The following is a 25365-nucleotide window of genomic DNA, read 5'->3' as shown; positions in this document are numbered from 1 at the left end:
TATAAACAAGAAGATCAAACATTTAAAAATTCTAAAAAGGGAAATTATTTATTTGTAGTGAGCAAACATTGAGTAGACATTCTGGATTGACCTACAAAACGTGTTTCATGCAAGAGAAACTGATAAAAATCAGTGAATTTGAAGAGGACAAGGAAATCATTATAGCAAAGTGATTTCAAATGCCTACAATGTGATTTGTAAGTTGAACCTGCAGACAAAAATACAATGAGTAGCAGGAAAAAGAAAGGAGCGATAGATAAATAGATAGAGAGAGGGAGGAGAGAGAGATAAGGGGGAAGATGAGGCAGTAGGGTTTATAGAACAGGAAGGCAACACTTACCAACCGGGTTTCTAATGAACTGACATTTATAAGTTATACACTGAAATAAAAATGAAAGAATGTGAGACAAATACAGAGAGGTTTTTAAATTAATTGCAATCAAATATAATTTACTGTAATGAGAGAGAGAGAGAGAGAGAGAGAGAGAGAGAGAGAGAGAGAGAGAGATAGAGAGAGAGGGGAGACAATGTAATGAAAAAAGAGACATGAGGGGTGAGTGAGAAAAATGGAGCTAGAAAACAAGAGAAAGATAGGACGAGACAGGGGAAGAGAAAGAAAGAGGGAGAGGGTGAGTGAAGTGAGGAAGGGGAGAGAACGTACATGAAAATCATACATGGTGTATTATTTGAAAATAGTCGACGGCTGGTAGGCAAAATGAGAAGATGTAAGAACAAAATATTAACAACGCCCCCCCCCCCCGTCCATTGTTACGAGCGGATTTCTAAATAATAGTGTTACTATTTAGAAAAAACATTTTTAACATGGAGGGGGCATGGGGCGTCGTTAACTATTATGTGCCTTCCTTCTATAATTGTTTAAATTTTATTTTAATTATATAAATTTAGTGGGTTATTAAATTAATTTGCTTTACTGTAAAAATAAAAAAAAACAAAAAACAAAAACGAGATGCAAATAATAACAATTAGCGGGACCTGAGGAAATTCCACAGAGACTCATTCATATGTAATACAAGTTAGAAAAGCATTTCATCCAAGGCATGACAATTGTTAAACAAAATGTTTTTACTATAGGCTTTAAAAATAAAGGCACAAGATTCAATTTGAAATTTATTTATCTTCAAAGTGCACTTTTATAAATTTTACAAAGTAAGGTATAAAAATTTAATTTAAATTGAATAAAAAAATTACCTTGGATTTATTTTATGCAATGTACATTTTGTTGCAATTTTTAAAAAAATCATTGAAAATGTTATATCTATATCATTAATTGCTAGATGAAAGATAATGCTTATAAAGTGCAACAAAATGTACACTACATAAAATAAATCCAAGGTAACTTTTTTGATTCAATTTAAATTAAATTTTTATACCTTACTTTGTAAAATTTATAAAAGGGCACTTTGAAGATAAATAAATTTCAACTTGAATCTTGTACCTTTATTTTTAAAGCCTATAGTAAAAACATTTTGTTTAACAATTTTCATGCCTTGGATGAAATGCTTTTATAACTTGTATCTTATTTTTTTAAGATTATATTTTAAAATTCTCCTCTCTATTTCAGTTCGTATTTCTCCTCACACCACAACTCATTTTTGCAACCCCCTCTTTGTATTATTACAGGTCTGAATAATGAGAAAATCTGAATTTAAAAAAAACAAACTTTAAAATAACGTTTTTAGATAAATTTTTTTTAACTTCTTTCAGAATAGAAAATCTTTAAAATTTAATAAGGAACATATTTCATATAGGTTTCACTAACAAATATTCAGTACATAACGAGAAAAATAGAGATGAAAATTTCAAAAGGACTGTAAAACTGGTTACGGTCAATAGTAGTCTTCGCTACCGAAAGTCTGTTATTGTTATTCTATTATTATTATCATTTAAAACATTTTGTGTCCTGCTCTTTCATGTGAGGACTAATATTGATGTTGGTATTAATGGCGCAAATAGAGATGCTCTGATTTTATTGTAACTTTTGTTAAAACTGCAAAAGTATTTATCTAAGCTAGTAAGGATGCCAGGCATAGCCAAGTCATTAAGTATGCTTAAATATGATATTTTAATTCTTGCAGATTTCGTATATATTATAGAGTTAATGTTCTATCGATTTTTATATGTTATAAAGTTGCAATTTAAAAAAAAAATATATCCATATGACTTGGGTGCATTAGCTTGAGTCCTTTCAGCTATAATCAAAACCGAAACCAAAACTTATGAAGAAATCCTGATAAAATAATTTATTTAAAAAAAAAAAAAAATGGATTACTGGAGTTCCATCAGCTATAATCGAAATCAAAGTTTATGAATAATTCTTGGTAAAATAATTTATAAGAAAATAAATGACTTGAGTGTCATCAGCTATAATCAAAACCAAAACTTATGAAAAATTCTCAGTAAAATTATTTATTATAAGAAATGGGAATCCATAATCAAACAATAGTAACTCGGATGTCATCATGACACACAACATAAATAACACACACGCTATCGTATTAATATATGGTATTGTTAAGTCATAAAAACCACGATCTTTTCCTACTAAAAACCCTAAGTATGGGTGGCAATACGAAAAATATAGCAATTACATGTGATTTTATGATTGGGCTGATTGGCCTTAGAATTAGTGGTAAAAATTACTTAACTGCTTAAAAAGTTATAATGTACCGAAATGAGATCAGTCTACATTATATTTATATGCACAACTGAACCCCATTCTAAATTCTAAAATAGCGTTTCAGTGTGCACATACATAATCGCCTAAATAAGTAGAATCTCATGTGTTTGGGGTATTTTAAATGTAAATGAAATTTTGTTTGGAAGTTAACAAACTTCTCAATGTTTGCTCTTCCAAAGTTTTGATAAACTTGTGAGATTTTCATTTATATTTTCACTTCTGCCAAAACCCAACAAAATATAAGGAAACATGAAATATTTCAAAGTATGTGGTGATCAGACAAAACCAACACCCGTAATAAAATTCCAATGATGTTAAATCTTTGATAATAAAGCCCCAAGTCTCTAATAGATGCCATATGGCCATTTATCATATAGGTGCGAAAGGCTTTTTAAAATCTGTGATATTGAATAGGCAAGTGAACTCTGGAATATTTACTTTGCTTACAATAAAAACTAATAAAAACAAATTAAATTAGGTTTGGAAAGTCTGAAGATTTCCTTGTATCCAAAAAGGTGTCATAAATACTTTATTTCAGAAGAAGCTGATGACAGCACATCCCAATGTATAGCTGGTGCCGAAAGTTACCCCTCCCCCGCCCCACCCAGAGCATTTAAAATTTGTTAATAATCATATGAACTCCCTCAGATGAGGGCACATAGACACTTTGTCGAGTTGATGCTAAACGATTACAAAGGCAAAAGGGAAGTTATAAATGACCAATAAATAAAATAAATTAAACCCTGCTAATCAATCTAAAATCTGTAAATGAGGTTTGCATCTCATTCTGTAGCCATTCTTTGTATTATGTTGTAAAGGAACAACTTCTAATAAATAAAAACAATTTGTCCTTTTTTTCATTTTTTATTCAAAAATCTTAAAGAATCGGTTTGGAATCGGAAATTAGACTATAAATTTTTAGATTCCGATACCCCCCAAAATTCCGATTTTTCCGATTCTGATTAATCGTCCCAATACTTATATATATATATATATATATATTATATATATATTATAGAAAACTATAGCAATGTGTTTGTTAACGTAAATAAAATTAATTGCAATCTGAGCTTTCAAAAGTAAAATTTCCTTTTCAAAATAAAATGTCTTTCTTTTTCTTTGTTAGATGTTAAATGGACTTCTTATTGTAAGAGAGAACAAACCGGATTATGTTTTGGTGCGGTTTTTCTTTTTAGCAAAATATATATCTATCTCTTCCCCCCCCTCTCTCTCCCTCCTAACCAAACCGTTAACTTTTTATTTTTAAGGTTCACTTTACTTATTAAATAAACTTTCTGCTTTAAAAAATAAAATGAAAAGTAGTTAATTACAAAGAATAAAAGGAGCATAGATACTTATTGACAAATTCCCGGTGGCAAACTAACCAAGAAAAAGCAAGCATTAATAATAGCATTGTTTTGCACTTCATAATAGAAGAGTTAATTTTCTTGTTGCCCAATATAATTCAGATGAGATAGCCTAAAGAATTACGTGTCCAGATAGTGAGAGAATAAAAGGAAAGCATTAAAAATAAATTCTATCAATACAAAAAAAAGTAACTTTTTTCCTCCGTAGGTCTAACATCAAACAGAATTTCCATGAACAGAGTTTCTTTTCAATAATTTCCTATTCATGTTTTAAACCACCGCTTTAAATGCTCAAATTTTCTCAATCTCATTCATCATTGTATGCAATAAAATAAATTAATTTTTAAAAAGAAGAAAAAAGACAAAATAAAACAAATTGTAAATTGCGCGAGCCTTTTCTAGTCTCACACAAAAACATGCGTTCACATTTCAAGCTATATTACTTGTCATATACATACGCGCGCACAAACATACGCGTGCACGTCCACACACGTACATATATTCACGTACGCGTATATACACTCACATTCACGTGTATACACACACACGCTAACGCACACACATATGTACTCACATACGCGCACACGTACGCACACATGGACATCGTCACTTCCCCTCTCAAAGGAAATCCACACATGCGTAAAATACCACCGGAAACACCTATAAAAGAAAGAGCAATAAGCGGTTTCTTCCTTTTCAGACCAGCTTCGTAGCTGGGCGGTCTACAGGCCTACAGCGTGCCTTTTCGGGAGGCGCGCGCATGCGCATGCCTCACACCACTTGCTACTATGTTGGACAAAAAGCCAACAGACAGTACGTACACTTAATACGCTTTATCTCTCCATGAACTGGATTGACATTCTCTCTCTCTCTCTCTCTCTCTCTCTCTCTCTCTCTCTCTCTCTACGTGCCGGACGGCCATTTCTCGTTCCGCTACATTGCTCACTTCTCTTCCCACGCGCGAACAAACGACAGTGACCCGAACGTGAGATGCACACACATTTCCTTTTTCCTTCTATACTAACAATCCCGCAACAAATGATGGTTACATCCGCGCGAACATGAACACGTTATATCTAAAACATTCATTCTTTCAACAGTAAATAAACGACACGTTTATCTTATCCATCAATTGAGTTTTGTTTCCTTCAATTCCATTCGTTTCATTATTTTCTTTTGTAACGGGATTAGGATTTATATATCTTAGTCCTCTACAAAATAAGAACAGTACCGGGCAACGCTGAGTAGGGACAACTAGATCAGAATAAAGATCTTTACCTAGTTAATAATTAAAAATAATTAAAAGTGTTCAGTGTCATACTAAAATAAAAGTCACACATATTTATGAATATGTATTAATAATAAAAATAAACTCGCCGTTCTCCCTTTGTTTTCCTCCATGTAACTAATATCAATGGAATTTCCATAAACAAAGTTTCTTTCTAAGAACTTCATATCTGTGGAACACATTACCAGGGGTTCTCTTTCCCGCAGCTACAAAATTAAAGTCTTCAAATACAATTTTAACAAATACTTGTCTTAAACTGTCTTTAAATTTTGTTCATTACATTCAGCATTTTCAATCCGCTCATAGTACTATTCATCATTTAAATGAAAATATATTAATGTAATTAAACCTCATTTCCGTATTTCGTGTGGCTTTTTTGCCTTGTTAACTGAAATACGTAAAAATAGAAAGTATGTATACCTAAAAATAAACTGAATATTAGATGCATAAATATATATTTATTCTGGTGAGTCTCACTGGAATCCATTTCTTTTTCCATCAGGTTTACCAGAAAATGAGATTCATGGAGGGAAAAAAAACTTTCATGGATTCAATATTGAGTTGAATTCAAGATTAATACGAATGGGAAATCTCGAATCATATTTCTTGATAATAACTTGATACATAAGTAAAAATGCAGACTTAGTGATAAAACGGGGATGCAAATAGACTTGGATTCTTTGATAGAACCGAAAACATAAGTATATCAAAACTTATTGACCTGAAACTCGTCTGAATATACATGTATATCTTTTCCCTATTTACAGAACATTTTTTGTGTTTAAATAAGAGATGTAAAGCAAACGTAGCGGAATCGAGTTGTGCTCTGAGGGATCCAAACGAGCCGAAAAATAATTCCGGTATGGACAGACAATCCAGAAAAAGAAAACGATCCCATGGATAATTGCACATACTTAATGTCGTCAATAAACTTCACTTCTGTTTCTTCAATCAAAATATGAGAGATTTGAAATTGAACAGGAAAACATTTTTTGATGGAAAGTTTTCCATTGCCACAAAGACCAAATAAAAATGACCAATAATAACTTATGAAACGTCAAATAAATTTCACATTTTGAAGAAATTTAGACATATTTGTGAAAGGCAGGTTCATTGGGAATTTCTGTGGACACACACACACACATTTAATCAAAAAGTTTAGACACACATACTGTCCATATTAGATTAGAGCATGTTTATATTTACATTGACACTTTGGTGATAAGATCACCAAAGTTAAGCGACATTGAGCTTGGCCAGTATTAAATGGGTGACCATTTAGAAAGACCAAGTACAGCAATAACAATTGAATGAGAAATTTTAAAATCATATGCACTAAATCGTATTTATAGAATCATGCAATGCCTCTGTTCTGTCTCAAGAGACAATGGATACCCCCTGTAAGAGTAGCTCCGTGTGTAATTGTGAGGCAAAGGTTGTGCAATCTACATCTCCCCTGAATCGGCACTTGTTGAGTCTAGTGGAAAGGAGAAGTGCTAGATGACTGGAAACAATGCCGAGATAAGCAGAGAACACATGCAGCACTTGGAATTCCCAATGGTCACCTATTTTAGTACTGACCAGGCTCAACATTGCTTAACTCCAGTGATCTAAAAGGAACTGGTGTGCCAACGGGAATTATACTGTATATTTAGTCTTTAAATAGGTGTATATAAACTTAGCAGAATCGAGATAAGCAACGCTGGTTCTGGCCACTACTAAACGGGTAACTATTTTAGAAGTTCCAGTACTGTATGAAGCAAATAATGAATAAAATAAGGAGATATAAGATGTGGCTGAGTCTGCTGCAAAGAAAATAAGCTTCCTGTATCGAGCTAGAAAACTTCTCAAATTTGTCAATATCTTGTGTCTCTATACAGCCACCATGCACAGAGCACCGTTATCACATCTGAACAGATGTGCTAATCACTAGCCTCTCCCTCATAGAAAGATTGAACAGAAAACAAATTAATGCTGTAATTGGTCTTGCATGATCTGCTAACCACCAACCCCTGTCACATCGCTACAATGTTGCACCTCTATGCATATTTCACAAGTATTTATACATAATGTACTTTGGTGAACATGTAAAGACGCAATGAAAATAACCCATCTGACTAGCAACAAAATCACACCCCTTCACTGCAGAGGTCCCTAGATGTCAGAAGATTTTCTACTCTAATAGAGTTTTTTTTTAGACTGCTTGCCTTTAGAATTCCCTTCCTGCTCATTGTTTCTCTAATAATAGCAGCAATATGCAGAATTTAAACTTTATCTGAAGTGTCCGACTATAGTTGAGAGCAACCTGAAGGCTTCATCTTCATTAGCTGCTACACCGAGATGTAGCGAAAGACGCTACTCCATTCACATGATTTATCCACTTGCCCTTGATCCTCCCCTTATCATTCTGAGTATTTAGCATCAAGTACCAGTTTTTTAATTTTTGTTGACTCGACCGAGGATTGAACACCCGTCTCCCGGCCTATTTGCGAAGATTCTTACGATTATGTCAAATGAGCTTTAAAAGAAACAAGTATCAAAATGCTGAAATGAAAATATCAAATTATAATGCCTTATCAGTGAAATTAGGATTTGTGTTAAGTTCTTTAAACGGGTTAGAAAGAGTAAATCCAGTTGTATTCATTTGTGCTTTCGTTATTTTTTGTTTTTGTTTTGTTTACAAATATTTGTCTTTTTACAAACTTGAGTGCATTTGCCGTTGTGCATATTTGTGATTTTTTTTTTGTTTGTTTCGTGCATGTAGGAAACGAACCATTATTGATTTACCAATGCAAGTGTAATGTTTCCCATATTGCTGTCTCATACCGGGGGATACTTAAAGTGCTATAGTACCGGCAGAACAGTTTTCATGAGAACAATGTTTTTTAAAAAAATAAATAAATAAAAGAGAGAGAAAAACAGAAAACTAAAAACACAGAAAGAAAATAAACAGAACATTCTCCTAAAAAACATAAGCATTCTGCCTGTTTCTCTCAGGTATGCCCTACTTTATGTGTGTACTAGCAGGCCGCCCGGCGTTGCCCAATCATAAAATACGTTTAAATGTATTTTAATTTATGCAGATTTCGTAATTACTATTATAGAGCAAATTCTTTATTGATTATTATGTTGTACCCAATATATAGTAGTGGCCGCCCAGCATGGCCCGGTGGCTAAATACGCTTAAATGTGATATTTTAATTTATGCAGATTTTATATTATTATTATAGAGCCACCACTTTATTCATTATTATATTTTATCCAATATGATTTCAAAAGTAAAAATAAAATTACTTGGGTGTCGATGTAATGTTATTGCATGTGCTGAGCAGTACCATTACGAAATTACCTTGCTTATGGGCTAAGGGCTAATTGGAATGTTTGGCAGGAGGTTTCAGAGAGCCTAGATTACAGAATGTGTTTTTATTGCGATTTTGTAGAAAAAAAGTACATTATCAACAAAGTAATGTGGACATTTGATGCCATGGGGTCTAGTTTGACACCCATGAAGTTATCGGCAGTAGGTCACGTGTTTTATATCAGCGAGGGATCCACCATCCATCAATTTCATTAATTTCTCAACGTTGTGTTTAAGATCAATATCCGCAAAATTAGGTGTCCTGAGAGAAAAATAGATACTTATGCAGAATAACGATTACATTATTGTCGGCATGTTTCGGGCAGGTTACATAAAATGCTAAAAAGTGAGAAAACTCTTAGCCAATGAAATCACAGCAACCGACAATTAGCGAACGGTATCTAACGAGGACAAAGTAAGATACAAAGTTAGTTTAAAATGGTGAACAATTATAAAAAAAATATTTCCAACTGTAACGTAGTCGTTACATGTCAACACTCAGAATCAACACGTTGTATGCAAGGAAACAAAGACAAGGAAAGAATTCGACTCATCTTTTTTAATTGAATCAACAGACATTTATTTATAGATACTTATAGAATAGCGCCTTTTCTTTGTTAAAATATCGTACTCCAATGTGCTTAACGAGACTCTGCTGTGTCTAACACGTGGCACTCTGTCTTTGTTCGTCCATATTTAGGACACGTCTTTTCTTCTCGCTATCAGACCACATGTGTAACACGTCTATCTCTGTCCTTCACGGGCCATGTTTTTCTTTTTTATAATCTGTTTCTTTTTTCTTTTTCACTGCGATATCACCTTGCACACAACTAAGTCATTTGCATCCATTGGCTTTCATACGCGTGTCTGCACTCTGTTACACAACCACCGATTACTATAGCTAATAGCACCTTATTTGAGAGTTCAATATTCAAACTTCTAGATCTAACATTCATAGTAAATATAAATTGGAACAAATATATACAAAGTACTGCCAAAGCTGCTGCATATACCAGGCTAGAAAACTTTTCAGATCAGTCAATATCCTGTCTCTATACAAAGCCACCATTCAGCCAAGTATGAAATATTGCCACATTAGGGCTTGTGCACCAACCATTGGTCTCTTCCATTTGGAAAACAGAATCTCCAATCTAATAGAGCTCACTGTTGTTGAGTCCCAGCCCCATTACTATAACATTGCATTTCTGATCTTGTTTTACAACCTCTGAAAAACTTGCTGCACCCCTCAACATAAATATACCCACATAACACAATAATCAGAAAAATCTAATCCCTTCACTGTAAAGTTTCCCAGATGCCAAAAAGCATTTTACTCCAATAGCCTCTTTCCTCTGAGCTGCTTGCCTTTGGAATACCCCTCCTACTCCTTGTTTCCTTGATTGTACCACATGCAGAAATTTTAATGTAATGTGAAAAATATCTTACAACAGTTCCTCACTTGGGAAGCCGCAATAAACCTAGACACTTTTCATCTCAGTGTGCTTTGGAGAGAATATAAGTAAAAATAAAACCTCTTCAAATTAGTGTACAAATGAATTGTATACGCAAGCATATGTAGGATTTGATCAACGAATGGCCCAACAATGGCTGACATGCTGAAAAACCCAACAATCAATCAATCGGTCATTGAACTACCCATATTTGAATTTTTTTGTTTTCTTGTACCAATATAAATCCTTTAGTACATGCTTTAAGGATGAAAGCAATCATTACAATAGCAGCGACTAAAATAAAAATATAAGCAAGCAAATAAATGCCTGTAAATGACATTTGCAATGTTCAACTTAATAAAGCGATCAAAATAGAAAATAAAAATGAAGGATGTTGCTTGCCACAGTTGAACGGGGCCAAATGCCAATTAGCAGAATTTGAACAAAAATATATAACAAAATAACTAAACAACAACAAGAAAAACAATGAGATTTAAATTTCATGCTACTTAAGTTCTTTAATTGCGTATCAAGCAACAATTAATGAACTCCAATGCTGGATGCTGCAGCCTCCCTGTTGCTGCTGCTGCTTTTGTTAGATACAACGGGATCAGAATGTGGGGAATCAATGTCAGAAAAATAATAATATTGGCAACGCAATCAAAGACAGACAACATGTTCAAAATCCAATTATTATTATTATTTTCTGCTGATTCTGTGTTCTGCTCACTTGAAACAAATCACAAAGCAACAAGTTTCACATATACATATCTACATTTAACTTCTCTCTCTCTCTCTCTCCCTCCCTTCCTCCCTAGTATATGTTTCATCCTACTAAAACAGTTAATCAACGTTTGTTACCTAAAGGCTCTTGACCTATATATATTTGATTACATAAAATACATATTAAAATATTCCCCGATTTTTTACATTTAGTTACATTTGAAAACACTTCCATTTTAATTGTTTTAATCAGCTGCAATAGTTATAGTTAAGTTTGTCTGCTTTTTTTGACTTCCAGTTTCTGGTCTGCAGATGAGACGATGGTGACGAGCAAGAGATGATTCTTCTAATTAATGATTATCTTCCTCTCAGTTAACGTGAAAGCCACCCCCTTTCCTCGTGTTAAGAATCCTTTTCTTTCCAGTTAACCATGTCTTATTATCTAGCAAAATGTCCAGCAAAAACCGGAAGTAGTAAACAACAAACAATCTTGACTATTGCTGCTGTAATTTGCAATTAACTCCCAAAATAACCCATCTCCAAGTTTCTTCTCTCTCAACCTTTCTCGCTGTCTGTTGTTTGATTTTCCCCTCGTTTTTATTTTATATGATATCCATGACTCATTCCTGTTACTTTCTAATCTCCGTCTCTCTCTTTAAATGATATTCGCTTCTGTTATCCTCTCTTCCTCCTTTTCCTTCTCTCTCGTCGTTTATTTACTGTCAAAAATAATATAGAAGGAAAAAAATAAAAAATTTTTAATACTATATACGTGTTTGTGGTGTGCACAGACGCTTATATGTTAATCAGATTACCATGTGGAAAAAAAAGAGAGACAATCTTTCTTTTAATGCACACAGAGACATTAAGAAATATTAAGTTTCTGAATTTTTGAGATCAGGATTGCGTATTCATATTATTTGGATTGTCTGGACGACTGTTCTCATTTTGAGTGTCATTTTCACAACGTTTTGGTCGATGTAACCTCCGACCTTCTTCAGTATCCTGTCAAACTCAGGAATTTAGACGGAATTTTGAAGGGATTCCTTTATTTACTTCACGGGCGTAGCATGTTATGGTCGATGTAACCTCCGACCTTCTTGTCGAACTTAGGAATGTTTCTATCAAACTCAGAAATCTGGATAGAATTTCAAACAGAGCCCTTTATTTACTTCACGGAGGTAACATGGCTTGTGGTGCAAGGGTTAGAGTACTTAGAAAAAAAAAAAAAACAGTTGTTAAAAGTGATATTCTCCTCAAGTTTGAAGGTTCAATTCCCAGCATGGGTTACTATAAAATACAAGTGCGAATCACTTAGGACCTCTATCCAGTCAAAGCTGAAGGAACAAGTTCTACAAGATACACCAGAAGAAGGTCGGAGGTTACATGGACCGAAACGTTGTGAAAATGACACTGAGAATGAGAACAGTATTCTGGAGAATCCTGAGAATGAGAACAGTATTCTGAAGAATCCAGACAATACAATGAAAAAGCTTGTCGTTTCGCTAATATTGAATCAATGAGTTAATCAAAAATTAATGTTAATTAAAACCATTAAAATGGATTACTTTTCCAAAAATAACTCAAACCCAAAATTCAGGAATAATTTTGCTTGTATTTTGTTAAATTAAAATACATGGAAAAAAGTTGTAGGGAAACAAACGTTATTGAAATCAGTTTAAGCATAATAATGGATAATATATACAAAATTTAAGAATTGAATCTTCAATCCTCAACCTATATATTCAACAAATTTTTTATCTACAGATTTGAAAATTTGTATACAGGGTATTCAGACATATGGAAATATATCTAGCATAATCTATCTATTATATCTATAAAAGTGAGAATGTGTGTGTGTGTGAGAGAGAGAGAGAACAATTCTCAACCTATATATTCAACAAATTTTTTATGTACAGATCTGAAATATCACATTTGTATAGAAGTAGAAATCTGGATACCTATTCTGATACCTAATAAAAGAAAGGACACTCTTTGGGGCGGATTTTGATGATAACAAGTCACTAATTAGAAATTATAATAAACATTCAAATAATTTAAGAATTTTACCAAAATAAAATTGCATGGTAATCACCCAATTTCTGCCACAAAATTTTGATTGGCAAAACTCATAAACATAAAATATATATTTTCTAATTTCATCTTTTTTTTTTTTTTTTTTACATAATCTGGTTTGATGTTTTCCTAAATATTCAAATCACTATATTTTGCTGCTTAATATCAAATACAGCAAATGAGTTATTTTTTATGCATCAAACAATTACATTTTCTCATTCATCCAAACTAATCACTGAACATCAATTTCATATTTTCTTCACTAAAATATTACTGTGCTTGATGTCATCAAGTGGAGCGGATCATTTTTTTTTTTCATTTGTTCACACATTTTTCCAATTTATATATATTTTGTCTAAGATTCTTAGCCTATGTCATTGCATACCAAGCTGTTTATTAAAAGTTAAGGTTCACTGTAAACACATATGTTACACCAAAATAAAAACGCTTCAGATAATGTCTTGATATTCAATTCAGTTTCTCACATGACATCTTATGAAGTCAGTAGAAATGTTACAGACTTTTGAATCTCAAACACTTTCAATACTGCGCACTGATATTTTCCTTTTTGGAATATAAGCACATTCATGATTTTTTTTTACAAATGTTAAATATTTCACATTGTGTAGCAATGTACTGAAACAATTATAAAAATATTTGTTTTTATTTTGGATGATGCAGGGCATCCGAAGAGAGATTTTTCTAACAAAATGAAAGTATTATTTTTAGCAATAGGTATCTAGGAAAAGGCCACTACATATGTTATAAATTCCAAATTTACACAACCTGGCAAATACTGGTACACGCTAGCAAATTTAGATTTGCAATTACAGAATATGATTCTAATTTTTTCCTTTGCTCTTTATTCTAACACTACACTAAGTTTACTGTTTTATTTCGCTACAGTTGATATTGTGTAGAACAATAATAAAATCATAGTGAACAATGCATTCAACAAAATTTCACACACATTTCTAGATACCTATATCTAATAAGTTCAAAAGAAAGGAACACTTAGGGAGGTATTTTGGTGGTCAAGTCACTAAATAGAGATTAGCTGGTTTCCCGGCATAGCCCAGGATGTAATATAGATTGACTGAAATACATGTTCTAGCTGGTTTCTAGGCGTTGCCAGGGATGTAATATAGACACATTATGTTGTATATTACCTGTTCTCTTCTCCCTAAGGTAAAACAATTTCATAAACATGCTGTAAATTACCTATGCTAGGGATAAAACATGAACAATACCAGTCCTAGGGTAGATAAAACAAATAATACATAAATGAAAGATTCCTCTCCCCTAAGAATAAAACATATGTTCAATATCTGCTTTTGTTTTTTCATTGTTTATATGGTCCCGAGCAACGCCGGGTAACCCTGCTAGTCTATTATATAAATCTCACCTGTCTGTTTAAATGTATGTGTGTATGTTTGCCTAAAACTTTCGAAAGAGGCGATGGATTTTCAAGAGAGTGGAATCGTTTTGAAGCTTGACCCGCCGGACAATAAATATTGAAGAATTGGCTAAAAACATTAATTCCTTCACCCTCAGCGGAGCACTTTTCTACAAGGAGGGGTCGCTTTTTTTCGCCGATATTTTCGAAAATCATCCTCTCTTTTCGATTAACTAGCCTTAATTTTAACCTTCATCACTTCCAGTTTGGCGATGGGCGCTACAGCAACGACATCACAGGGGTTTTTTTTTTTCATGTTCTTTTCCTCCTTTGCAGTACGGGTTCGAGCCTGCTTGCCTACTACCACTTTTTTTTTTTTTGCTCAACACACAGCTCCAAAACACCCAGGCAACACCGGGCACTCAGGCTAGTAGATGGCTAAGGGATAAATAGTTCAACTCTTCAATTAATTACAAATTACGGCTAATTAGAACAGTGAAAAACAGAATTTCTTCTAAACTTCTTCTCAATCCCAGACATATGTTAGCATGTATTTTGTGTGATTTCAGTATACAGGAAAAAATCCGCGGGGAAACAATTTAATTGATGCAGCTTTTGTATAATATCTAGAAGAATATCTACCCTATATGGATAAATTGAATTTCCCGAATAGAACAGTTTGCACCACTTGTATGTCCCCATCTAGAGATTAAAATCTATATAGAATTATGTTGAGAATCATTATTCCAATTTTGATTCTAGAAAATTTAAGGCTAACATAGTTTTTTTTCTCACAACTTGCCCTGAACTATGTTCAGTTTCCGTTCTGTCTCCTCTTGGATCTTCCGACCACTCAGTTGTATCAATTAAGATAAAAATGAAATGTAATAAGTCCTCAGACGTACCTCTCCATCGTACAGTATATCGATACACTATGGCTGACTGGGATAGTTTCTGTACATTTATATCGGATCTTCCTCTGCGTTCCATGTTTAAAAAGGATGTGTCCTCTATAATATCAGACCTGACGGAATGGTTAATTGTAGGTATAGAAAATTTCATACCCTCGAAAAAGTTCCAGCAAAAACCTAACAGCCGGCCATGGTTTTCTCCAGAATGTGCTGCTGCTATTGCGCACAGAAATCACTTTTTCCACTGCTTTCAATGTAATAGATGTATGGAAACTAAAGCCGCTTTCAGGACTGCCAGCAACCATTGTAAGAAAGTAATAAAGAACGCAAGAGAGTTGTATGCTCAATCTGTTAAGTCCAAAGTAGCTGAGCAGCGGCTTGGTTCCCACCAGTTTTGGCAAATAGCAAACAGAATCCTGAATAGAAGCATGTGCTCCATCCCAACTATCATCAATGGACCTGAGGTAATCTCGTCAGCATCAGACAAAGCCAAAATCTTTGCCAAGAACTTTGCAGCCAATTCTACACTTTGCGACCAAGACCGCCAACTCCCAATATTTCCTCCTGTATCAGAAAACACACTATGTGATATACAAATATCTGTACGTGATGTAGCCAAGCTAATCAAAAACCTTGATTCCAGTAAAGCAACCGGCCCTGACGGTATTCCAATTATAGTACTCAAAAAACGTCAACCAGAACTAGCGCCGATACTTACAAAACTGTTTAAACGTTGTCTTAAGGAGAATAGCTTCCCATCACCCTGGAAAATCTCATCAGTATGCCCTGTATTTAAGAATTCAGGTGATCGTTCATCCCCCTCTCTGTACAGGCCAATAAGTCTCCTGTGCGTCATGAGTAAGTTGCTGGAATCTGTGTTAAATAGAGAAGTAATCAACCATCTCAGCAAAAATAACCTTCTTAGTGACACACAATATGGTTTCTGTTCTGCTAGATCTACAGCAGATGTGCTTACAGTTATATCTCATAGGATTAGCGAATCTCTCGACAGAGGCAACCTTTCTAGGGCAATTGCTCTTGACATATCAAAGGCCTTTGATAGGGTATGGCATAAAGGTTTACTTCACAAGATCTCCAGCTATGGTATAGCTGGAAATGTCTTCTCAATTATTAAATCATTTCTTTCTGATAGGTTCATAAGAGTAGTAGTTGATGGGCAAAAATCAGAAGCTCACAGTATAAATGCTGGAGTCCCTCAGGGGTCCATCCTGGGCCCAACCCTTTTCCTGATCTACATTAATAATCTTCCAAATCACATCCTTACATCATTCGTAGACATTTTTGCTGACAACACTACCATTTATGGTAGCACATCTAAGACAGTAAACGACCAAGTTCTCTCCGATTCTCTCTCCTCTCATCTTGATCATGTTTTACCTGGGGAAAGGAGTGGCTAGTTACTTTTAATGCATCTAAAACCAAGCTTCTATCTTTACATCATCAACGTTCTGATCCCCATCTGGCATCAATTAAAATGAATGGCTCTCGTCTTGGGGAGGCCTCAGGTTTTTACAGGCTTCTGGGCTTGACCTTTACTCCTGATCTTAAATGGAATACGTACATCAAATCTGTTGCCAAGGCTGCTGGAAAAATGGTCGGATCCTTCTATCGATCCAGTAGATATCTCACTACTGATGCAATTCTCTATCTATATAAGAGCCAGATACGTCCAAGGATGGAATACTGTTGCCACATATGGGCAGGAGCTGCTAGAAAAGACTTGTCCTGCCTTGATAGGGTTCAAAATAGACTTTGTGGCCTGGTGGGAGATGTCCTTTTCTCTTTGCTGCAACCTCTATCTCACACAAGAGATGTTGCGAGTTTGTCTCTGCTTTATCGTTATTTTCAGGGAAAGTGTTTGACTGAGCTTCAATCTATGGTCCTTCCTAGCCGAACTTTCACAAGAAACACTAGACTAGCTGAAAACACTATCAATAATTCTCCCCACTCTTTATCTGTGCCTATACCTAAACATAGATTCCATGATCAAAGCTTCTTTCTTAGAACTGCACGCCTGTGAAATTGTCTTCCGTTTTCCTGCTTTCCAGCTGTCTATAATATGGTTGTCTTCAAGTCCAACGTGAACAAGTTTCTGATGAGCCGTTCCACTTAAGTTAACAAATTTACCGAACTTCCATTACTATCGATTACTATATTGTCCTTTTGACTACTCTACACTCTTTAACCCTTATCCTTGAGTGGCCTATCGGCCTTGATAAGTGGTGACGCCTATGTAAAAAAAAAAAAAACATACAGCTTCTAGTATTTCCAAATGGTCACCCATCTTGTACTGGCCAGGCTCAACATCGCTTAACTTTGATGATTTAACAGGAATATTGAGAAAATAAGAATAAAACTAAGTAATCTCATTACTGAATAAGAGGCATTGTAATTTCTCTACTTCACTGGTGTTTTTATTGCAAGCACTCGACTGAGCTCCAATTTCCTGTCCCATCACTCCTATATAAAACATAAGCAGAATTTCGTCTAGCTACAACAGCTGCAAATAACTTTTTCTTCCTCTATGTATTTAAAAACCAAACAGATCTTCCATGAATAGAGTTTCTTTTCAAAAATTTCCGATCTGTGGAATACGATACCATGGAACTACTTCCCTGCTGACTTGAACGTGGTCGTTTTCAAGTCCAAAGTTAATACTGTCGAGCAGTCTGCTTAAGTAAGCAAACTCTGCTGATTGAATCCACCCTTTCCAATCCTTTATTATTATCCATCTCATTAATGTTTATCTTCGGGTGGATTTTGGCCTTTGTAAGTACTCATTTCTATGGAAAAAAAAACTATGCTTCTATAAATTTAGGAGGTTTTGTGTATTGATATTCAGATCAAAAACCCTTTTTTCTATTTATTTAAAAAGAAAACACAACTTGTTATATAGGGGTCGAAGAATTACCTTCATCTGAAAAAAAATCTAGCTAATTTGCATATTCTTTTAAACATTTATTTTATTTAATTCCCCATTAGTTTTTTCGGTTTTCTTATGGAATGATCATCTTCAGTTAACTATTGCGTGTAGTTATATTAATGCAGATATTCTACATGATTTATATTTGCATAAAAAGATTATAGTAAACACAAACCTCTATATATATTTATGCATGCACTAGCATTTCAGCCTGGCGTTGCTCGGGTAATTGGAGATGTATGTTGAGCAAAAATAAATAAATAAATAAATAAATAAAAGTAGTAGTAGGAAGGCAGGCTTGAACCCGTACCGCGAAGGTGGAAATGAATGGGGAAAAAAACGTAACGTCTTTGCTGTTATGACCACTGCTAAACCGGAAGTGACGTAGGTTTAAATTAATGCTAGACAATCGAAAAGAGGGGATGATTTTTGACAATATCGGCGAAAAAAAGTGACCCCTCCCTGTAGAAAAGTGCCTAGTTGAGGGTGAAGAAATTAATGTTTTTAGTGAATTTTTCGATATTTGTCGTCCAACGGGTCGAGCTTAAAAATGATACTGATCTTGTGAAAATCCGTCGCCTTTGTTGAGAGTTTTAGGCAGACATGCAAACATACATACAGACATATATTTATATATTGGTAGCTCAAATTTTCAACCCAAACCGATTAAAAAACTCGCCCTGTCTCTGAATACCCTTTATGTAAAATTTCAAATGCTTAGACCAGAAATTGTCTGAGTAATTTGGTAGAGACCGCAGAGGTCAATTTCTTTTTATCTTTGACCCCTATTATGACCCCTTTACATTTGTTTTTGGCCCAAATCAAGTTATTAAGTTAGATCCATGTCCAAAGGACCTATACCTAAAATTTCAAGTGTTTATACCGAAAATTGTCGGAGGAGTTTTGTAGAGTTTTCAACGGTCAAATCGTTGAATATTGACCCCTTAACAGCCAAATTTCTGGCCAACAACCGATTAAAAAGATTTTCTCCAATTTCAATACCCTGTATATCAAATTTCGAGTCTGTAGACTGAAAATTAACGGAAATATTGTGTAGGGAATTGTACACAGACAGACAGACAGGAGACACTTTCACTTTTATATATATACTAGCATTTTAGCCCAGCGTTGCCCGGGTGTTTGGAGGTGTATGCTGAGCAAAAACAAAAAAAAGGGTAAATTTTTTAAAACTTTGACCCCTATTATGACCCCTTAAAATGTATTGTTTTGGGTTCAAATCGAGTTATTAAGTTACATCCATGTCCAAGGAATCTATATCTAAAATTTCAAGTTTGTAGACCCGAAATTGTCGGAGGAGTACAGTAGAGTTCTCAAAGATCAAATCGTTGAACTTTGACCTCTTAACAGCGAAATTTCTGGCCGAAAACCAATCACGTCGATTTTCCCAAATCTTAGTACCCTGTATATCAAATTTGGAGTCTGTAGACTTAAAATTGACGGAGTTATTGCATGTAAATTGCAGGGAAATGTACACAGACAGACAGATACATAAACACGTTCACTTTTATAGATATAATATATAGATTTAATAGATAGATATAATAGATACATTTGTTATAAAAAATTTTCCTACCAAACTCCTCTGTCAGTTTTTGGTCTACACACATGAAATTTAATACAGAGTATTTGAACACAGGCAAAACTTTATATTAGGGGTTTGCCCGGAGAAAATTGGTACAAAATGAAAAAAATAAACAATGGAATTTGTCAGGTGAAGGTAGAATAATGCCATTGCAAATACGTATGCATAACGCAATAGCTATTAGTTCATGTTTTAATTTTTAGCCTTGTAGGAAGCATGTCTTCATAGCTCAGGCATTAGCATCATAAGAAAAAATAAATCGCTAGCTAAACGTTTTGATTTTGATTCTCAGTGGTTGCGCATTAGTCATATTTTTTCAAACTTTTAAAATCATTACTATATATTGGGTCCAATATAATATAATAAATACGAAATCTGCATTAATCAAAACATCCTATTTAAGCATATTTTACGACAGGGTAAGGCTGGGCGGCCTGCTAGTATTGTTAGAAAAATAAAATTGCTTAATTTAAATATTTAGTCCTGATCAATATTTCGTTAAATTAGTTATACATGCAAGAAATGGGAGCTGTTTTCACTCTTACACTAAAATCTGCTGCTACTGCCACCCATGTACACTGGAAAGACTTTCTTATATTATAAAATATAGTTGTTTTTTTTCTACCAAAAAATGGCTACTGAAATGAATTCCACTAAGGTTGAGCTTACCTTTTTATCAAATACTATTAAGGAAAAGTAATTAAAACCATCACAAAAAGAAAAAAAAAAACTTGATAAGAAAAAAAAAAAAAAAACGGGAGCGAAACCAAGTATTTGCTTCGATGAATAACAGGTAATGTAATTTCTGTCCTTTTCTTTATGCTGTGTCTTTCCATTTTATCCTGGATTTATTGTTTGCTGCTCTGCTATTTTTAGCGAGAAATGCATCGGATGGCCTATCCAGTGCTCGAAGAGGAAAACCAATAATCCATTGTGAACTGATTTCATAGCTGCGCAAATTTTAGAGATTGGGAGTTTTATTGTTTTTATGTAAGATTACTCTAAAATGACCCTATCCGCTTTTCGTTAGGAGTAAAGTGTAGTATCTGTTAACTTTTCTGTCATTGGTCTGCGAAAGAAAAAATCTTTCTAGACTAGAGCAATTTAAAAGTATTTTTTGTCTCAATCAATAATCAAGGCAAATGCAGTGGTATACTTAGCAAAAAGTGTATTAACAAAAATATCTTATAGAAGTACACGTCCTGATTCTGGGAACATAACTACCACAAATTGCAGTATTTACTTCTTTCTGACACGGGAATATATGACACAAGGGCTAAAAGAAGGGAAGGTCGTTAATGATCTAGCTATAATTTAAACTAGATGACAAAATAAAAAAACGCAAATATTAACACAAATCACTTCATCAAAGGGTTTGAAGCTAAGCATTTCTTTAACTCCAGTTAGAAAGAAGTATTTAAGATCAACTGCTAAAGATGGCTACTGTCTGCGGAATTATGACTAAAAACTATGCACTAGCGTCTATGCATGTGAATTGTTATTGTACTCGTCCAAATTCAGCATTTAATAGTTCTTAATTTCCTTCATTTCCCATTGCAATTGTCCTGAGGTAGACAAAAGGTGGCTTTGTAGCTGAGTTCAAATCTCATGAGCGGCAGAAATTGTTACTTACACTGATGATTGCGTAAGCATGAAACACTAGTGCCTGTAGGTATAAATGAATGATTATTATTTAATTATAATTATCTATTTATATATAATACAATTATGTTATCAAAGAATATATCTTTTACAAAACAAAACTTATTAAGATAAGAAAAGCTCAACACTATTAAGAGAAGCAAGCAAATATATTAAATAAAGATGAGGAATAAAAGTTAACAATTTTTTAAATATTATTTCATACCATATTATCCTATCCCTTCATTATCATTTCACATCTAAATTTTATAAAGTCAGTTATTATCTATATTTGCATTTTGTGTAATTCTGACCATTCTCCTCTTCTGATGAGAAGCATTTAGCTTCGAAATGCCATGGCCTAAAGAGTTTGTTTTTTTTTCTCTCAATTTTCCCCTTTTATTTTTCCTTATTGTTCTGATAATATAATAAAGTTATATATAACTTTTATTCCCCATCTTTCATTTAATATATATTCGGGAACACTCCGAGATGATAGAAAATGACGTATAGTAGATAAGAAATATAACCTAGATGGTGACGAGGCGTGGGTCAGGGATGTGAGTAGATGTTTTGATAATTTCAAGGTTAAGACGAAAATTCTGAATATAAATACTTTTGGTTTGATTGTATGCTAAGGTTAACAAAAACAATCGTGAGAGTGGATCAGGGCTAACAGAAATCGAAATAAGCAGATGTTCTACTTGTTTCATCCAGATGAGGAATTGATTGCATGTGTGTATCAAAAGAACCTGAATGTTCTACTACACAACAACCGCGATTGTTTTGATAATTGCAGAGTTTAGACTGGAATGAAAGTATACAGATATAATTGTTTCTAATTTGAGATATGCTGCTTGAGGAATGTATTAGAAACTTTTGCAGGATTGTGTCATTGAAAAAATATTAGCAAGGCTTGATGAATAATATGAGAAGAGATCCCGTTTTTTGCTCCCTCCAGGGAGTTGACTGCATGAGTATATCAAGGGATCGTCGATACATATTGTTAATTGTTAGCTATATAAAGAAAACTTTCTTATTATGACTCATTGTTTTTATTGTAATACCTTTTGCATTTTAGGACCAGCCAAGCCTGGCACATAACACAACACAACAGATGAAGTTGTTAATCACTTCGACGTGATAGACTTCTGGGGGTTGAATCCTCACTACAGATGAGATTAACTAAGAATAAAATAATAATTACTAGAAATGTGTACCCAATCATGGCTTATGAAACACAACCTACCCATGTGGATTAAATAAAGAGTAAATGTTAAAATTCTGTGCAGATTCCCAAGTTCGACGTGAAGATACCCAAGTTTGTCAAGACACACCTGAAGAAAGATCGGAGGTTACATTGGCCGAAACGTTGCGAGAATAATATTGAAGATGAAAACAGTAGTTCAAACAATCCAAATAACATATTTATTTAATAAACATAATTGATTCACTTTTGACGTATTTTTTAATCTAGCAATCCTTCTAGGATTTCATTAACTTACTTCTAGGATTTCATTAACTTACTTAGAATATTAATATGTGGACTATTGGATATGCTTAATAATAGACATTCACTAGTCCATGTACTCCACACTTTAAGTAGTCAGTAATTCTGCATTAAATGTTTAATTGTATTGTTTGCTTCTCTTAATAGTGTTGAGCTTTTCTTACTGTATATTCATTCAAGGGAAATAACTCACCTATCATATGACATTAACAATGGCAACCAAATAAATTTGCCCACTAACAACTTGATTTTAATGATTTTTATATGAAGATATGGAATACTGGATAAGCATGACAACAGATTAGTAAAAATTATACAAACATTATTAATTGTTAATGCAGAATCAATATATTTTGGTCGATTCATATGATATGTGTTAGTATGTCCTGTTTGTAACGAGGTGATATGATCATTGAACCAGTTTATGAGTGGATGCTTTTGCTGCTCTTGGTTGGATTCTCTGCCTTCTTTTTGATGATCTGTTTGGAAGTTGAATGATGTAGAATCCCTGTTTTGCATTTTTTTTTTTGTTAGAATTGTTGCTGGTTTCCACTTCCCTGTTTGGTCATCCAACGTGCGTATATCTTGTCCAGGGACAAATGGTGGTAGATTATGAGCTACACTATCATGATACCTTTTCTGCAAATCCTGCATAGTCAGTGTTGGAAAATTTTGGGGATGGGATTTTTGTAACTATGTCTGCTCTCATTATGTGGTTGTTCAAAAATTCAGCTGGACTTGGAAGATTATAGTTGATTGGTGTTGTTCGCAAGCAGAGCATTACTAAGTTGGGATCTCTTCCTGCTTGCTTTGTCTATAATTATTTTAATAATTAGTTTAAGCTGTTCTAGTCCTAGAACTGCTAGCCCCTGTACATCTACAATGTAGAAAGTTCTATTATGCTAGTCTGAATTGTTATATTTACATGGTAATTTAATGCTACCATAACATTTTATTGGTGTGCCGTTATATGCTACCAGATTCTTATTACTTGCTTGGTTGTTGTTATTTAAGGCTTAGAAACAACCATCTAATTTCTGTAGGAACATTCTACAAAATGTGGAGATTGGTAGTTTGTTTCCTTGAACTTCTGTATAATATTTTTTTAGTCGCAACCTATGAATCCCCCTTCTATTTGGCAGTTTTTTGTTAACATATGCAAAAACTTCATCTCTCCGAAAAATATAGAATGTCTTAATGCTGTTAAATGTTAAGTTTTTGACTTGTTCATTTCATTCATTTCGAACACGCCCTATCAGAGAACCACTGGTGATTTTATATGCTGAGGCTTTCTGCTTGTGTGATAATAAAACTCAAATGCACTTGTGATGTTAGGCTGTATAAGGCGTTAAGTTTGTTCAAAGTGACCTGTTCCGTCTTTTATTGGATTTTTTCGATTATCGATACTTACTGAAGACATTTCGATACAAAACCTATCCAAGAACACTGCCAGATACATAAAGTACATTTGTGTGAAATTTCATAAAAATCGGCCAAGCCATTGTGGAGTCTATAAAAAACGAACTCATACACACACAAAGTTCTTATATATTAGTAGAGATTATGACAATATATAGGTCAGATTAATTCACAAAAGAATCAAAGTTCAATAACAAAAGACCAGCTTAATAGAGTTTATAGATATATTTATTTCAAGATAATTTATATTATTTCATGATAATTTATACTCAAACCAAAACATCAGATCCACAACTGTTTCAAAGAATGTTTCATAGTAAACAGAAAAAAAAAAACGTTTAAGCCTGACCGACCAACGAAAATGCTATTTCAAACTTGAGCGTGACAGATTATGACGAAAATTATTTTTGAAAGTGAAGCAGAGCATATCATGGATAAGTATCACAAAAGCATGAAAATGCAATTTCAAGCATAATAAAGAAAAATATTTCAAATTTAGACGTCACACTCCACTGAAATAAAATATAGCAAAACAGTGAACATACTTTTTGAAATTCAAAAGTAAAAATATAATTTTAAACCTAACAAACAAAAATACTATTTCAAATTTAAACGTGACAGATCAACAAAAATGACATTTCAAACTAAAACATGACTGAGATTGATGGAAATATCTAAGATAAGATGCGTCCATACAATTTGCACGAAGATTAGTGCTTAAAAAGGCTAAACTTATGTGTAATAGACTAATCGACCAACAGACAAAGCTTCTCATTGAGATGTTTGAACACGTAAAAAACGAAGGGAGGAAAGGAAAGAAGATGCCCATTAGGCTACGGATAATCTTGATATATTATGGTGTGTATGTATGAAAGGAAAGGAGAGAAAATAGATGCTTAGGGAAGAATTATTCCAAAGTGAAGCCAAGTGAATGTATACCGCAATTTGGATGGGAATTTGGGCATGAATTTGAGTAAATA

At 33.8% G+C, this 25365-nt stretch overlaps 1 protein-coding gene across 3 annotated transcripts in view; it reads right to left on the bottom strand.

Annotated features, from left to right (window-relative positions):
• LOC145279856 (uncharacterized) overlaps window positions 1-25365 on the bottom strand; it is a 1383997-nt gene that overhangs the window by 1171325 nt on the left and 187307 nt on the right. For 2 of the 3 annotated variants that reach the window (XM_080131300.1, XM_080131301.1), the window contains exon 3: window positions 341-380. The exons of the other annotated variant lie outside the window; for it this stretch is intronic. The gene's annotated coding sequence lies outside the window, so the exon portion shown is untranslated. The remainder of the gene's footprint in view (window positions 1-340; window positions 381-25365) is intronic. 3 annotated transcript variants of the gene reach the window in all.

This window comes from Euprymna scolopes, chromosome 7 (assembly GCF_053919585.1).
Source record: "Euprymna scolopes isolate OS-2025 chromosome 7, ASM5391958v1, whole genome shotgun sequence".
Classification (NCBI taxonomy): Eukaryota; Metazoa; Mollusca; class Cephalopoda; order Sepiida; family Sepiolidae; genus Euprymna; species Euprymna scolopes.
This window is presented reverse-complemented; position numbering and strand designations above follow the sequence as displayed.